The sequence below is a fragment of the Protopterus annectens genome, chromosome 17.part0 (assembly GCF_019279795.1).
Source record: "Protopterus annectens isolate FY-2018-M chromosome 17.part0, PAN1.0, whole genome shotgun sequence".
Classification (NCBI taxonomy): Eukaryota; Metazoa; Chordata; order Ceratodontiformes; family Protopteridae; genus Protopterus; species Protopterus annectens.
The window spans coordinates 245,749,388-245,766,170 of record NC_056751.1 but is presented as its reverse complement, the minus strand read 5'-3'; the positions used below and the strand labels follow the sequence as shown (position 1 = coordinate 245,766,170).

The window sequence follows — 16,783 nt, the reverse complement described above, 5'->3', positions numbered from 1 at the left end:
TACAGACAAAGAGAAAAAGAAAATCGTAGTAAAATCATCAACATAATCTGCCATTTACAAATGCCAAGACAAACACTAAATAATGACCAAAACCATAATTTTCTACCAAGTACCATCTTGAAACCCAGTGTCTTCATGCAGGCACAAGAAAGTAAAGCAGCAGTTTTCTTCTTCTGACTTTTCACGTTTACTAGATCATTCCTTTGTCAGACCAGTAGTTAAAGCTTCACCAACAGTATTGTTTGCTTTTTTTTTTTAAAGCCTGCAGTTAGTTGAACTGCCAATGCACTGCACTCTCCTAGGCACCAGTACACTGCGTTTGTAAGAGCTACAATGGACTGTTATGCTATCCAGGACTGATTTCCTGCTTTATGCCCATCACAGTGGACTGCTTTTGGCTCTCCATGACCCGACAAGTGCATACAACTGGTACTAAACATGGACACATGGATGTTTATATGAGATGCATTAAACATGTTCTAAAGCTAAAGAAGGAGCAACATTAAACCATACATCCCTGAAATCATGTTAGTGTGTTATCAGACTGCCTTCGCTGATAAAGCAATTTCACTGACTATAAGTGAAAAAACTGGCATGGTGCAATTAACATCACTAAAGCTACTTTTGTGTTTCCTTAACTACTTCAAATCACAGTCAACACAGAACTTTTTAAAATACTACACCATTTGGAATATATTATACTTGAATTATGCTAAACCACTTGATACTTTAAAGCCAATGTGATGGTTAGTACACCAGATTTAACAAAGTCAAACGCTGTAATATTATTTTAATGACTTTAATCTCTTATCACATTTAATTGTTAGTGTTTTCTGTTTGTTATATTTTGGAAGGACTATTACTATTAAACTGAAAAAAAATTAACAGCCGTTTATTTTAATTGTGAAATGGTCTACACCACCTGCTCCTGCTCATTTTATAAATGGAGGAATTTCGTACTAAAAGCCACGTGTTAATCATCACAGGTGCGCTGTTAGGATCCCTGCGCAGTGTTGGGGGATAATCAATTACCTCTCAAAAAAGGGCTGTTTCAGTTTCTGCTTTTCCTCTCACTTTAAACTCACTAACCAGGTAAAGGGATACAGTTTTGAACTCTCAACGCATTATTACTGGAAACAGTTCTAACTTTCTAATTATATTTCTACTAACGTACTTCAAAAGGGAAGGTAGGCATATCTATTAAACATGTTAACTTTCTAAATCAAGTTATATATTACATCGGTAATTACTACTTACCGCTGGGGGCAGATTTGCTGGACTTTAATTTGAGATGACTACGAGAATAATCTCCAATTTCTTTGCATAAAGTTTTAAAAGTATTAGTTTTGGAGTCGAACTCACGCCGGGCTGTAGAAAGGTCTGCAAGCTCGACATTTACAGCAGACATAGTGATACCTTGTAGAGAATTTCAGTAACATTTATTATATCCCATCCAGTTCGTGCATCTATTTCTGTTCAAAACGCATCATTTTGTAGAGTCTAACTTTTTTCTCTGTAGACAATGCCATTTCTCCAGAACCAGTTTCATCTGTAGCTAGTTTTAAGAAGAGTCGCTAGTTCTTAAAACAATTTTCCAGACCTGACGAACAGTCGTTTCAAACACGACCAGTGGTATTCTAAAATATCAATGGTAACAACAAAGTAAATGGAAATAAATGGGCGCCGCTGATAAAATAATATAGTATCCTCCATTCATAATGAATGCTCCTGCTACGCTGGCTCAGCAGAACCCCTTCAAGGTTTAACTCTTCCGGACCTGGGAGCTTTCACTTGGAACAGTTTCACCATTACTTTTAAGGGTGTAGCCAGACCCATGCCAGCATTCAACTTATCACTTCCTTCTTAAACATCCGATTATGTGCTAAAATACCAAGAAAGGCTCACGGAGCTAAAATATCTAAAACAGTACAAGTTAACGTCCACGAAGGAAGTAGTTGTGCTTATAACAAGCTTAAATCTCCATTATTTTATAATAAATAGCACGTTATTAGCACATAACTTAAGAATATACCATGATAGAGTAACTTTCTTGGGGGGGGGGCTCTGAAAAAGTAAAGGATATTGGCTAAGAATGTGTAGACGTTATTTTGTTGTACAGGGCAGCAGTTGGATTTGTGAATGCTAGGGGTGGAAAGGAGCTTAATAATAATAAATATAAATAATGTAATAATAACAATACCCTATTTGTTTTGTTAACCAGGTAACCGACCCCTGGAGAAACTGTCCCTTTTCATGGGAGACCTGGGAGCAATGTCTGGTTAAGTGGCTTCGTCAAGATCAAACAAGAGGTAGATGAGGGAATCCAACCCTATACCATAGGAACTACATAATAAGAAGTCAGAGTACCAAAACATTTTTTGGCAACATCCCTGGTTGTGTAGGGTCCAAGGTAAGCTGGTGACTGAAAAAGGGAATTGCCGGACTACTGAGGTGCACCGTTTAAGGTCAGAGGACAACTTTGGGCAAGGTAACAATTGTTACATAAACAAATAGACTGGTTATACAGAAATACTAGAGTCTTACAGCAGTAGTCTTTTCTTTCAGGATAGGTGACAGAGATAGCCTGAGAAAAGCAACTCATCTCACTCACTCTCTCAGGCATACACACCACTGTCCTAAAATGAATACTATACAATTCTTTTGACATTTCTGTCACTATCTATGAGTGAAAGGAGCCTCTGTTTTGCTGTTCACCTACAATATATTATGTATGTATGTTTGCTTGCTTGCTGTTGCATGTTCACTGTCAAGCCATGTAGTTGTACAGGACCAATGATAGCATATTGTAGGCCCCCCAGTAAGTGTCATTACCCTATCTCTGCCATCTCTCCTAAGCAACCTTTTAGTTCTTAACATAGAGTTTCCGGAATAATACGCACAGGCTTAACTGACGATGGGCCTGTGTACTGCACTATGTTGGCACATCTCGCAATGACTGGCTTTTAGTTGCAGCGATGATAAATTTCAACAACTACATGTATGGGAATAGCCTTGGGTAAAATGGTGCCCTAGGCAAAGAGCTTCATGGTGCCCTCCGGTGCCTACTTTTTGATCGCTCTTTTTTTCCCCTGTTTTGGGCTCTTCATACCATATACACTACTTTTTTTGTTCCTTTTCTCAAATTTTTCATGTACTGATGACCGGAGCAAAAATTATGATTAAGGAGAAAAGTTTGGTGTTGTGGTTCAGCTTTACTTTTCCTTGCATCTTTTCAACACATCTTATCTGGCCAAGACAACATAGTAATAACTGTATTGGAAAATACTCTTAAGCTGGGGGGGGGGGGTTAGATACTCTAAGGTGTATTTTATAAAGTATTTTCCCAACCTTTTGATCTAGTGGTGGCCTGACTAAAAATTATGAGTAGGAAAATATTTTTTTTTTCTTTGAAGGAATGCATAAACTATGCCCAAGGCTTTATGTTTAAAGCAGAGAAAGTTATATCTTACAATAAACTAATGAGAAATATTTAAGAGGATAAATAAATACTATAAGGGAATACTGTCTGCCCCCCCCAAAAAAAAAGAAAAGGTCTGTGCATCCCTCTGATGTTGGAGTGGGATGAAATCAGAAGTTTAAATGGCCACAATAATGTATTTCAAGTGCCTGCTTTCGTACATACACATAGTGTGCTTCTTCATTCCTCACCCCTACCCCTCCAAAGCCAACACCTGTATTCATGCCTGTGTGATTATGAGGAAAGTAGAAAAAAAGTTATCACATTAATGTATTCCACCTTGTTGCTTCTAGACAGTACATTGCTCAAAACAAGCTATAGTAAGCTACTTTTCTCACAGAACTCAAAGGTGTATAAAGTTCCAAAAAGAAAATGACCACATGGTATCCATTCCCAACACAAGCTGTAATGAAGTGATGTACAAACATCTGAGGTTTGCTTGTCAGGCTTATTAAAGAAGCAATGGTCACACCATACCCAGACCTCCACACAAGTTAGAACATCCTTCTGTACACATCTCTGAACAGGGCTGGTTTTAGAATGGCTGTAGCTGGTGGGAGAACCCACCCACTAAGTCCATGCAAAATCAATTTATACAGTCAGGAGTATGGGGCCACCAGACCCCTAGAATGTCTAAAGAGCTAAATGTTCTGTTATCACTTTATGCCTTATTTTTGAAAGATAATTACTTGCTAAATGATTTTTTTACTGCAACCCCGAAGAGTTATATACATTCCCAACATTACTGTGTATGTAAGTAAAATATCACAGATTTTTATCTGTATACATACATACGCACATTACATGTCTACCTTCATGGAAACTGGAGGAATGCCAATGTCTTTGAGGTGCACACAGTGACCGGGAGAGCATGCAGACTCCTCAAAGAAAAAGCTAGATCCAAGAACTCAATGAGGGCAAAACACTGTGATATGACATTGCTACTGACTGCATCACTGTGGTATTTATATACATAATTCACATGCATCCACTTGTGCCAAGCTACCAAAGATAGCCACCAATCATATGTATGATCTTTGTGATTGTAAGTGAAAGAAATTATAGCTGACCTGTTACGCAAATACACTATATCAATGCCTGCAGGGCTGGTGCTAGCATTTTGAGGGCTCCCCGCAAGTTTCAAGTTGGGGGCCCTACCCAGGAGAATATAAAGTGTGACCACATTGCTGTCACACCCATTTCCCTGTCAAGCTCACTCAGCACTGTTTAATGATCACTGTATAGTGTTACTACATTTAGACCATTAAAAAAACTTGAAGTGCCAGGGATCACACACTGACTGGCATTTAGTGCCAATGTTACATGATGACAAGTCCCTGTACCACAGCAAGGTAGCCAAGTGCAGAGGTACACACATACACTGACTGGCATTTAGTACCAATGTTACATCATGACAAGCCCCTGCATCCATCAAGATGCCACACACACACAGGTACATACAGACCCTGACTAGTATTTAGTACCAGTGTTACATTATGACAAACTCCTGTACTGCATCAAGGTAGCCAGTCCCACAGAGGTACACAAAGACATTGTTCAACATTCTGACAGCCCCTACCAAACTCCTAACCTCTTGGCATAATTCCAAATTCACAAATAACCACAGACCAAAGGTTTTGGTATGACAAATTTAGAAAGATATTACAATAACAGGGTTTGCATTAGCATTAATTAAAATAATCAATACATTCTGCAGAATTCTCACAGCCCCCCATCTCAATGTCTCAGCACAATTCTAGATGAGGTAAAAACAAAATACAAAGCAAGGCAAGGATGTAAGATTAGGGCTTTAAACCAATGTGCTTATCAACTAATAAAGATTGCAGAATAACAGATCTATCTTAACCTCAAGTCAGCAAGATGAGCTGGTTCAAATGGAGCAAGTGTTAGCTTCTCTAACACAAAATTAATGCCCCAAGAAGAGGCCACTGGTTTTCTTTGAGGTCTCTTATGCAAAGTCCCTTTAAAAAATATGTTGTCATGGGATTGCTTTGAAAAAGTGGAATGCATGGGCAGCCATGCTAAAATGGCAAACAAATGAACCTTGATAGAGGATCAAGACAGGCATTAAATATTAAAGCAACTCGCACAAATATTGTAAAACAAGTGAAACATTACTCTGAATGGGTTCAGGTTATGTTTTTAGCACAAACTAAAAACATTTTCTATTTGCTAATATATGATTTTCTAGTAGAGGGCTTTCTTGCCCCCATTAGTACCTCCTGCACATCCTCAATAAACAAGTTCTTAATTGCCCCTGACCAATTCCAAAAGAAAGGATAAACACTTTTGTCTGGACCAGAAGGGAGTCACCACAATGATGTTGGGGGGGGAGGTTCCTTCTGAATCTTCAGAATTACCTTGAATATCAGAAAGAGTAGAAAAACATTCAGGAATATATTCCTGTTGAAGGAAAGGAAAAGGAATCGGTCATCCAGGCCTTCTTGCATGAAGTCTTGAAGCAGAATTTTGACAGCTGATTGTTCAATGGGAAGGCAAAAAAGGCCTACTTGAGGAACTATCCACAGGTGGATCAGATCTTGTCTCCATTCATGAAGGTTTGCCTTTGTCCTGCCCATCTTGTCTGCCACAACAGTTTTGCTCTGACGGAATGTAGGAAGTAGAGTGAGATTCTGCTGTAAAGCTATATCCCATGATAACATGTGTAGTCTGCAAAGGAGCTAAGACCTGGTTCTCCCTTGCATTTTCATGTACCACTGTAGTATTGTTCATAACAACATGAAGTGGTGTTTGGGACCAAAGGTGATTTAGAGAGTCGTGTGCCTTTATAAAGGTAAACTTCTCCTTTACATTTATGGTTGTCTGTCTTTGTCCTCCTTTACATTTATGTCCATGTGTCTGTTGTCCCAGATACCTTCCACTTTTATCCCCCAGCAAAGTGTAAGGTAACTGTGGTGACTGGAGCAGGAGGGGAGAGATCTGGATTCAGGGTACTTGATATCTCCACCAAGTGATTTCTCTTTTCAACATCCCAGAACTGAAATCTGAAAAGATAACTGGTGTTGGTGCGGAGACCAAAGAGACTTCAGATACCATTGTATCTTTCTCATGTGGAGTCTTGAAAGGGGCATCATGAGAATCATAAACGCCATGAGACTCAGAATTCTGAGGTATTCCCTCACTTGTCCATTAAGGGGACCCCAACAGTCACAGAAGACATTGCTAACCCCCAGTCTATAGTGGCTATATGTGTAAAGCCAGAGGGATCGGGGGGGGGGGGGACCCTGGTATAGCTCTAGATGTAGATATAGTTTTTTCCTGTAGAAGAAAAGCTCTTTGTACTGTGATTCCTTGGAATCCTAGCCTGCATATGACATCTCTCACCAAAGAAAAAGATTCCTGACACTTTGAAAAAGAGTCTGCATAGATAAGCAGGACATCTAAACATGGAAAAATGCAAATACCACGTAGAATGCAATTATAACTGGAACTAGACACTTTGTGAACTGTTGGGGCAGTGGATACCCAAAGGCTAAGTCGGAGAACGGATAATGTGATCCTTAAACGTCTGAAGCCTTAATGGATAGAAATAAGCATCTTGTAAGTCTAAGGTTACCACAAAATCTAAAATGGGGAGGAAGGAGTAAGAGATTGTGTTGTGAAAGGATCTTGAACTTGAGTATTTTCACAAACTGGTTTAAAAAAGGTCCATAATTGATCTCCAGGCATTTTTGCTTTTTGGCATAAGAAACCTTCTTGAATGAAAACCTCTTCCCCACTGGGAAAAAGGCACTATTTCTATTACTGCCCTCCTGATCAAGCATATGCTGTAGGACAGGATGTAACACAGGGGTTTGGTCTGGGAATGTGGAATAATTCCCTGCAAGGAAAGGATCTCTTCCAACTTGGTCACTCTCCAAACTCATTTGTCTGAAACAACCTGTGGGGTAAGAGAGAGAAATGGAGAATCTGACTTTCTGGAAGGGATAACAGACTGCCAGTGTTGCAGTTGGGACAAGGCCCCTTAAGTACTCATTTTGACTTTTTTTTACTGTCCTTTGATTTTTGGGGATTCCTGCTTTCTTTTAGGGAACTTCCCCACTATTTAATATCTGCTTATCAGCATATGACTGAGACTGTTTTGTTTCTTGCAGCAGTTGGATAAGGGAGCAAACTAACCTTTGGAAAATTTAGAGTGGGAGGGATAAAAAAAATCTGTGAGATTCCCTGTATATCGGCTTAACTCTCATCACATTTTTGATGACCTTTGTAGCAGTAGGACCAAAATCCATAGGTGAATGTAGGAGGCGCTGAGAATGAAACCAGGCAAACTTCAACACAGCATCAGTGTCAGTCTCACTGGATGTAGTATCTATAGTCATAAACACACTTTAAATGAGTAGTGACCTGAAAAATAAAGGAAACAAAACCACATAAAGCAGATTTTCTTTGCAAGAAGGAAATGCAGATAAATTATTCCTCATATTTTCAGTTAGTCACAATAATGCCCTATAGATGCCCTACACTGACCATCTCAAAAAAATCCAACTTTACTCCGTAGCATATCACCTACTCTGAGGTGATCTCTGCCTAACATATAAAGCTATGTCAAACCCAGAGCTGTTGGATATGCTACATCTAAAAAAAAAAAAAAAACAATCCTTCTGAGCTACACGCTCTAGGGACCTAAACCTTGTCACCACAATAAACAGGACATGCTGGAGGGATAGATTCCTGTCCTAGAGACTTCCCATACTCTGGAACAAGCTACCCATCTATGTCAAGCAAAGTTCCTCATTATCACTCTTCAAGAAAAATCTTGATAAGTGTATGGAAAATAGGAAATACACCCCGGGGATCACTTCAGTGGCTCTGCTCGACAGGGGCATAGGAAAATAACTTTCTTGGGTGGCGTAAGCAGCCTAGTACCTACCTATGAACCTATAAACTTTAACATATGAGCCTGACAACTCAAAAATATTAAAAAAATAAATAAAGTTGCAGAAACAACCACTTTTCCCGAAACTTAAAAATTGCTTTGCCATCCTTGTCAGAAGGGGAAGAATTAGAGTTAAAATGTTTGGCAGCAGCTGGATTAACTAAAGCTATAGCTGTTGGGTCATGTTTGGGGAATTTTATAAAGGTTTAAAAGACTGAGGAACGTTATACAGTCTATTTTTCCTTTTAGGGGCAATTGGCTGAGTATCAGGAAAATTGCAGACAGTGACACACACTTCCTCCAGAGCTGACAGAACTGGGGACATGGGTAAAGGTTCTGGAAATTCCTTCTGTAACAGATGGTAGTATTTTTTGGTGGACTACAAAACCTCGGTCTTCTCCCACTGAAAACACTTGCACATTCTGTAAATAGTCTCTGAGAAAGAGAATCATTAGCATGAAGATTCGGGTAACATGCTCTCCCAGAATTCTGAGGTAAGGAAAACTGTATCTGTTCCATCACATCTCTCTGGATTTAATTTCTTGAGTCTCTACAGGAAAATAGGAATCCACATTTTCCAGAAACCACCTGGAAAGAAAGGTCAATGTCCAGTAGAAGACCCTGAGCCAGACAAACTGTCACTGGACAGCAGTAGTTTATTATGTTTAGTTTTCTGTTTCTTTTTGGTAGGAAAATTAAGTGAAATACATTTTAATGGCAGCAGTAGCTTCCTCAGGGATGGGCACAACATTCTGGTTAAGTGGGGATACTTTCCCTGCCCCTTCTTGAAACACCAAGAAAAGTGGTTCTCCCTTTCCACTAAGGGGAGCTCAATAGCTATAGAGGACATCCCTAACCCCCAGTGCATAGTGGCTGTATTTGTCACACACACAGAGGGATCTAGTGAAAAGAGTGTGGACTGAGGAACCAGCTTGGCCACAGTAGAGTTTCTCAGCTGCATCTGAGGCACATTACCAGGCTGCTGTGGTGGCAAACACTTTTTTATTGAATTATCACTTAAAGCATTGGCAAACATACATTTATATAAAAGAAAACAAACCATGTGAGTAACTTCTACTAGCTAATAATTATGAGTAATGATATTTGAGATATAACAACATGTCTGTTGACAGGCAGCAGACTTATGAGTAACTGAGTAGCACTAAACACTCCAAAATATTGTTTCTTTGTGGTCAAAACCACCACACCTCCTGTGAACTGATGTAATTACTTGAAGATGCTGCTTCACAATAAAATAAAAAAAAAAAAGCTGGTTTCCTGATGGGATGAATTTGTACAGAAATACCTCCTGCTACAATAAAATAGATAGGACCTGCCATTATCATAGATTAAAGCAATTAAACTGGCTTGAACTGCACAACTACCTAGCATACTCACAATTAACTATAGCACACAAACTCTTTTATTATCCAAAAAAGCCTTGCACTACAAAATGTTATTACCTCACTATCCAGCAAGGAACATCTGTTCTAGTAACAAATTATTATTACTTACAAATAAGTCAAATAATGTTGCAGGGGACTTGCTCTACTCCTAATAAGTTGCTAAACTCTGGAATAGTATCCCACAGAAATAAAACTCTCTGACAGACTCAGTAGTTTTAAACCACTGCTTAAACAACATCTTAACCAATCCTGGTCCTGCACATGGTCATCACCAGGTTAAGACTTTGTGTTCACTGTACAACACTCTCCAAATACTCTCCTTAAACAGAATATTCTCAACCTCTCACTGAAATGACAAAACAATTTTTATACATAACTGCTGACTGTACAATCCACTAAGTTACATGCGGGCTTTCTCTTTAGTAACTTCACCTCTGTAAAGACAGAGAATGTATAATTATAACTATTGTTTGTGTATAAATGCAAATAGCAATGTAACTACTGGAGATGCATCAGGTGCAATTAACTGTTGGTAAGGCATCTGTTCATGTCATTGCCAGCTACAGGACCCCTTCATGAATCCGGACACCCACTCTTCTTATTTGGCTCTACTTGAGTCTGTCAAGATACATCCGAACAACATGGTTTTGGGTGACTTTAACTACCCATCCATTGACTGGGTAAATTACTTGTCCTGAAATTCGCTTGTCCAAAGGTTCCTCAACTTTATTAACCACAGTGCAGTAGACCAGCTGGCTGACATCTCCACAAGGGGTGCCAACATCCTGGATCTGGTGCTCACCAATATGGAGGACCACTTTAGTACCCCCACTGTGAGGTCTTCCCTGGTGAGATCTGACCACAAATTAGTCTCATTCGGAGTAACTATCACATCTGACCCCTCTTCCCAGCAGCAACTAAACTAAAAAAAACTTCTCCAAAGCAGATTTTTACGGGATGGTATAAATAGTTTCACTGCACTTCCCACTTGGATGCAACTAGTGACTAGGCTGAATTCTACATCAATGCTTTATACAAACACCTGTATAAATGCACTGACTGGCCGTACCCGATAGGACCAAAAGCTCCTCAAGGAAGAGCAAACCTGCCTGGTGAACAACTGCCATTAACAGGCTTTAAAATAAGAGGAAGAAATTGCTGTCCAAGAGAAAGCGGGAGCAAGCCCTAAACTGGAAATGCTCCCTCAGCTTAAACAAGCAAATAATACTTCTTGTGAACTCCTCCAAAGCAAACTATGAATCCAAATTAGCTTCCTCAACTAAGGGCAACTGTAAAGCATTCTTTAGTTATATCTATAACCTAAAAGGAAAAGTCCAGATTTGGGCCAAACTGGTAGTTAATGATACCATGTATACTGAGCCTGTGGACATAACTAACCTGTTGGCCAACAGATTCTGTGAAAAAACGTGCTCCCCTGCCTCTGCCGCAAGTACCCTATGACATCCTTACTACCTGTCACCTACCATGTATTGCTAAAGAACAGGTCATAAATACCCTCTCTAAGGCCGAAACACCGAATCTATGGGACCTGATAACATCCCATGTTGAGTCTTGCATGAGCTCCAACAAGAATTAGCAACACCACTGGGTACTCTCTTCAGTCATAGACTAAGCACTGACTTCATCCCAGCTGAATGGAAATTGGCCACCGTTATTCCCTTGCACAAAGGTGATGCTTCCACTATCCCTAGGAACTATAGATCTAATAGCCTGACTTGCTCCATGTCCTGCAGATAAGGCTAATCATCATTGACCTTATCAACAAAGATATCGGTAATCTCCGAACATTTGACCCTACTCAGTTTGGATTTGTCAAATGGAGAATCATTCCTGTTAAACCTGATGGACTTCTTCAAGATAGTCACCAAGGCCCTAGATGAGGGTAAATTATGCATACAGCCTTCATATGCTTAGGCAAGGCTTTTGACACTATCCCCCTTTTGGGTATCATTGGAAAACTCATCCAGCCAGGTATCAACCCTTGCATCATTAGATGGGTCAGTAACTGACTCACTGATAGAACACATATAGTTAAAATAGGGGAATCCACCTCCAATAGCAGACCTGTAACCAGTGGTGTTCCACAGGGATCAGTCTTGGGACCTCTACTATTTGGAATCTGTTTCTCCGAAGTACAAGCAAAAACTAAAGGCCTATGGCTGACAAAGTTTGCTGATGACTGCAAACTGGGAGTGGAGGGGTCATAGAATCTCCAAATGATGCCAGCATCCTACAAGAGGGTCTTACACAAACAAATGATTGGCTCCAAAGTCATGGCCTTTAACTCAATACAAAAAAAAAAAATGTATAGTCATCACTTTCAGTAAGAGCAATATTCCTGCTAACTACCACGTCAATAGCAACACCCTAAGTACGCACTCGAGAGACCTAGGCACAGGTTAACAGCAACCTTACATTTGATCACCATGTCTCCACAATGGTAAGAAGGGCATTCTATATTGCTCATCTCATAAGTAAGGGCATTGCCTCCAGAAAAAAAGAAGTTATAACCTCCCTGTACACTTCCCTCATTAGGCCAGTAATTGAGTACAATGCCCCTTTTGGTATGTACCTTTCCAAGCACCTGCAGCAATTGGACAAGGACAATTCCAAGGTCTTCAGAATCTGTCCTATGTGGATTATCTGAAATTACTGTTACTTTATTCTATTTCATACAGACTACTCAGAGGTGATCTCTGCTTTGCATGTAAGGCAATCTCTGACCCCGCTCTATTGGAAATGCTGCATAAACACAAATCAAATGGTACACTGGTTACTCGCTCTAAAGACCATAACCTGCTACGTGCCATTAATAGAACCTGCTGGAGGGAAAAATTTGACTCCCAGAGATTACCACATTTTGGAACAGACTCCCACTTTATGTCAAACAGAGCACCTCATTGGCCCTCTTCAAACACAATCTGAATGATTGGATGGATAACTGTAAATCCACCCCGGGGGGTTCTACCCGTGTCCCTCATAGGGGCAGTAGGTGCTGATCGTGGAAATGAGAATAGAACTTGGCTAGGCTAATAAGGGCCCTGGCCATTAGTCTAGTAACTTCCTATGAACTACTCTCTGTTTAACTCTAACTTGGTATAATGCAAAGTAAGCAAATGGAGCTATTCTCCCTAGGCCTCCACTGAAAATGGGTATTACCCAGTTGGACTTTCCCAGTAAACAAAGACAGATAAATGCATTTGTTGAGTAATATTTGCTGAATATTACATTGACAGCTTTTCTTTTTAACTGAAAAAAGTAATCCATCCACCTCATCCCCCTTTTACCCAGTTTGCACATAGGGTCAGGGTGACACTTTCAACAGTGACAATCATCTTGAGCCAAGATTTACACTGCTGGGTGGCTAGCCCTGCCCTGGTGAAAAAAAGTAATATTACAATAAAATGAATAATTATTTTCCCTGAATAGCTGTGAATACCTCTCAACCTCTTAGAGCAAAAAATCTAGTTAAAGCCTAAAATAATAGTGAGACAAAGGGTCAAAAGTAGGGACAGATTTTAAATATTGCTCTTAGAAACTTAAACAAGTTTCTAGAATAGCAAAATTTGTGTTGGCATACATTTTCCAAAGGAAGTCTGAAACTCAAATGCATTCTATTGTTTAGGGATTATAGTTCTCAATGGTTTGACAGAAAAACACATTTTATGAGAAGAGCAGACCAAAAAATGAGACAACAATCTGGACATGCTGCAAAAATCTGCACAGCTGAGAGGTATGCAAGCTTTAAAGTTTAAAACAAATAATGTTCTGTGGAGCAACCTCCCATATGTAGGAGGCTGATTCTGAACCCTCTACACACTCATGCTTGCCCACATGTACTTGCACATACTCACATACCAGCACTCGCTCACACTGACATACACATGCACTCACTCACACTCATATACATGAAATTGCACACTCGCATATACACAGGTACTCTGGTACAGCCATGTACATGTATTCATACACTCGCATGCACATGCTCACACAGACTTGCATATACAAATTCACTCGCATGCAGTCACATATACGCACTTGCAAATACTGGCATACATGCACTCACTGACATACACACACTATCTGTTTTTCTGGTGTCCCCTTTCTCAGGCACAGCTTACGTTATTTAAAAAAAAAAAAATCTGAGCCAGGAGTTTGGGCACAGTTCATGACTTTAAATAAAGTTGGGGGGTGCTCAGCATGTTTCTGGTGCCCTTGGATGAAAGTGCAGTACCAAAACAGTCTGCCAGCAGTAAACCAGAGAAACACTGTCATAACCTCTTTTGGTGTTCGAGTGTATAGATGCATACCATTTGAGAAGAAATATTAATGGCATGCCTAGAACATGGAACGTGTGATCAACAGTTTGCATCCGTCACCTATGACTGGAACAAATAACATTTTTTTTTCCAGATCGTGTCTGTACAGGTCCCAAATACCATTACAAGTCAAGGAGTAGAAGAGAGGGAGAAACCCATAGCTCCTCATATGCAGGAAGTTAATTGGGGGCTCCCCACTGCAGTGGGTTCAGTGAGTGCCTAACATCAGCTGTGAATGTCCCCCCACACATAAGCATAATGGAAGTTCAAATGATGTTTGCAGTAGAAAGTTAAAAAAATTACAGCCAGGATAAGCCACAACAATAGTAACCTTAGCTAATTTCACTGCATTGTATGACACTAGTGCTACTACATCAGTGTATGTTGCTTAGCAGTCATCAAGAGTAATACATATACCCATCACTGTCCATGATTTCACAGAATAGCCCAGACTTTGCCTCCTTTTTGCCCTCTCCCTCATTGGAAGTTTGATTTGCTAGTAAATAATTCAGGATTACAAACCATGAATAATGTCCTACATTAGTGTTTCATATAGCAATAACCAACCACATTGGTGTGGTTTATTGAAGATTTATCCACAGTTGGTGTGGTTTAATCATGAGGGTGAAGCCCAAGTGACTAAATAAAGACAACCGTGGGTAAATCTTCAATATACCACATCACAGAGTCAGTTATTGCTATTATACAATGATATTATTTAAGAAAAAGAAACTTACTTTTCTTAAATAATATCTTTGTAAAATGCCGTTGTGATGCCTTTCCACATTTTTCTGGTATCCTGTGGCATTTCTGATGATCTGCACATGCTTATGGGACTTTCATTCCCGTGTTTGCACAGTACACCAGTGCTGTGAAAAGGAAGCAATGGAGAAAGGAAGATCTCCATTGCTTCACAGTGGTCAGGAAATCCTTCTACGTGGCACACCCCATCACAAAAGGTTTCTCATCCAGAAAAAAAGAGGTCATTGGTCCCCTCTACTCATCACTCATTAGACCCATTTTAGAGTACAATGCCCCTTTTGGTATGTACCTCACAAGACATCTACAGCAACTGGAAAGGTCGCAAAAATACCTCACAAAGAGGATTACTGGCCTCAAACAGATGCCTTACGCAGACCGTCTCAAAAAACTCCAACTTTACTCCGTTGCATATCGCCTACTCAGATGCGATCTCTGCCTAACATACAAAGCTATGCCAAACCCAGAGCTGTTGGACATGCTCCACTTAAAGAAATCCCAATCCCTCCGAGCTACATGCTCTAGGGACCTAAACCTTGTCACCACAATAAACAGAACATGCTGGAGGGATAGATTCCTGTCCCAGAGACTTCCCATACTCTGGAACAGACTTCCTATCTATGTCAAACAGGGCTCCTCATTAGCACTCTTCAAGAAAAATCTTGATGATTGGATGGATAATAGGAAATTCACCCTGGGAATCACTTCTGTGGTTCTGCTTGACAGGGGCACAGGAAAATAATTTTCTTGGGTGGCGAATACCAGGGTACCTTTTTGGCTAGGCTTGTATAGGCCCTAGGGCCAATAGCCTAGTACCTACCTATGAACCTATGAAATAGAGAGACTTAACATTCATGAGAGCCGGGACAGAGAAAATAAAAGGATACTCAGGTACATTTCTTTAGGCTTACAGAACGTATTTGGCTATCCTCTTAATTTTCTCTACACCATCTCATTTGTTTGAGGTCTTTGGTTTTGTAAATTTATTAAAAAAAAAAAGTAAAAATTTTATGAGATATACTAATGAAAAAAGGTCCATTGGTATATTCTCATATTTACAATGGGCACACTGGGTGGGCTGATCAATCATCATGCTCCTTTTTGAATATTACTGGCCAGTCATTGTATAATGCTTCTTATTCCCCCCAAAAATATATATTGATAAATAGTGTTATTCTCTTAATTTTTTAAAAGAATTGGAGTAAAATTTAAAATGTGTTCTTGAGTATGAGCCTGCATTCTGCCATTATTTTTGGCTTTGGCCAGAATTCTTATGAAAAGAAATGAGAGTTATAATATCTGGTGCCCTAAAAGCATTTATAAAAACGTGCTGAAAAAATAAAAAAAACCTGAAGATCAATCTTGGGTAAGCACTGAGATCAGTCACTGTGGGCTACTCATCTCTAGCCCTTTGCTCATGGTAATTCACTGGTTACCAGTTTTATCTCAACAGGGTCATATCACAATCTTGTTTAGGGCATGACATGTAGTTGAGGAATGAATGATCTTTTTTTCCCTCCCTTTTCTCAAACAGCAGTAGCTTTTGTACCCCCCCCCAATGCACTCAAGGAAGATTGAAGGGGCCTTTTACAGCCACAGTTATTGTGCGTACCTAAAACCAGCTGTGATGGTCTATTTTAGTGGAGAGAATGCCCTCCAGCAGGATTCAACTAAGTCAAGGGTACTATGCCATTTGTAACACATTTAATGAAATTATGAAGCCAGCTACTTGTCAAAGCACTGTTCCTTCGATCAAAGATATCTTTGGATTTTAAAGGAGAAGTGGTACCCCTCCGTAGGATTTGTCACCTTAAGGGTTATTACCTACCTGGTTTACTAACTACAGAAGATTGCTGTAATAACTTCTGTTGGACTGACA

At 39.8% G+C, this 16,783-nt stretch overlaps 1 protein-coding gene across 1 annotated transcript in view; it reads right to left on the bottom strand.

Annotated features, from left to right (window-relative positions):
* The window catches only part of ANO3 (anoctamin 3), a 3,574,693-nt gene extending 3,572,829 nt beyond the window's left edge, over positions 1-1,864 (bottom strand). Inside the window, exon 1 of the mRNA XM_044059352.1 lies at positions 1,258-1,864. The gene's annotated coding sequence lies outside the window, so the exon portion shown is untranslated. The remainder of the gene's footprint in view (positions 1-1,257) is intronic.
* Between the last annotated feature and the right edge of the window lie 14,919 nt (positions 1,865-16,783).